The 1,518-nt window shown below is 39.8% G+C and overlaps 1 non-coding gene across 1 annotated transcript; it reads right to left on the bottom strand.

Annotated features, from left to right (window-relative positions):
• Nucleotides 1–560: 560 nt before the first annotated feature.
• Nucleotides 561–667, bottom strand: LOC141593444 (small nucleolar RNA R71). Its single transcript, XR_012521526.1, has one exon. It is a non-coding gene; the product is annotated as a small nucleolar RNA R71 (small nucleolar RNA).
• Nucleotides 668–1,518: the final 851 nt, after the last annotated feature.

Genomic DNA, 1,518 nt, shown 5'->3' with positions numbered 1-1,518 from the left:
GTAACTTGTTACCCATTGATCACGAAATTGAAAGGACTTTGACAAACAATAGAAGACTTGCTAGAGGTACTTTGAGAGGTATTGGTGAGGTTGTAGATATTCAACCAAACACTATTGAGTTCGTCAACCCTTTTGCAAGAGAAGGTGAGGAGAACCCAACACAAAATCCAACACAAAATCAACCCACAATGCCTAAATTCTCGTCACATTCCGTACCAACCGAGGAGAACCTACCTAATGGTACTCCCACACCACAACACTTAACCGGAAATTTCATTGCCAAATCCGCATTTATCCAATTAGTCGAAAGAAGCCAATTTGTGGGGATGCCGAGTGAAGACCCTCACTCTCACATGGAGACTTTTTGTGACTATTGTGATACGATTTCACAAACCGGTGTGACTCAAGACCAAATTCGATGGGTCTTATTTCCTTTTTCTCTAATCGGCACCGCAAAACAATGGTTGAAAGGCCTTGATAAGGCTACTCTTGTAATTAACTCTTGGAAGAATTTGGCTCTAGCTTTCTACAAAAAATTATACCCCCGGAAAAAGACTAACATGCTAAGAGCTCAAATTACGGGTTTTAAGCAAAGGGATGAAGAATCTTTGTATGAAGCTTGGGAGCGATTCAAAGGAATTTGTCGCTCATGTCCTCATCATGGACTTAACGAGTGGTTCTTGGTACAACAATTTTGGAATGGTCTTTATGAAGACTCAAGAAACATCCTCAACATGGGATAAAATGGTATGTTCACCGAAGTTGACGATAATCAAACTTGGAACAAGATTGAGGAAATGGCGGTCCATAATTCACAATATAGTAGACCTCGCAAGGCTACTAGAGGAGGAAAGCATGAAGTGGACTCTATTACTCAATTAGGTGCTCAACTTAGTGCTCATATTGATACCATTAACTTGAAGTTTGAGAAGGCTATGGCTAAACTTGAAGAAGCCTCAAAATCACCAAAGCATCATGTTAATGCCATGGTAGCATCTTCATCAATCCCAAGTGGGATATGTGAGAATTGTGGAACTTTGGGACATGACCAAAGTGAATGTAGGGGAACAAATGAACAAGTGAATGCTTTTCAAGCATACAAGAGTGGCACCCCTTATTCCAATTATTACAATGAAAACACCAAATTCCACCCAAATCTCTCATACAAAAGCCAAAATGTTCAAAACCCTCAACCAACACACACCCCACCTCCCATGAGAAACCAAAATCAAAGACCCTTTTTCAACAAAAACCAAGGTTACCAAAATCAAACTCCATACAATCATCAAAATGACCAAGGTTTTGATGTTCAAAAAGTGGTCCTCCAAATGCAAAAGAATCAACAAGAGTTTTTCACTCAAATGCAAAAGGATAGTCAAGCAAAGGACATCACCATCAACAGCATCCTAGCTCACACAAAAATGTTGGAAACTCAATTGACCCAACTAGCATCTTAAAGTTCTCAAAGGCAAAAGGGGCAATTACCTCAAATTAATCCCCCAAGACATGAAACGGTTA

Source organism: Silene latifolia, chromosome 7, assembly GCF_048544455.1.
Source record: "Silene latifolia isolate original U9 population chromosome 7, ASM4854445v1, whole genome shotgun sequence".
In the NCBI taxonomy this organism is placed as follows: Eukaryota; Viridiplantae; Streptophyta; class Magnoliopsida; order Caryophyllales; family Caryophyllaceae; genus Silene; species Silene latifolia.
Note: the sequence above shows the minus strand (reverse complement) of the source record. Positions and strands in the feature narration are given on the sequence as shown.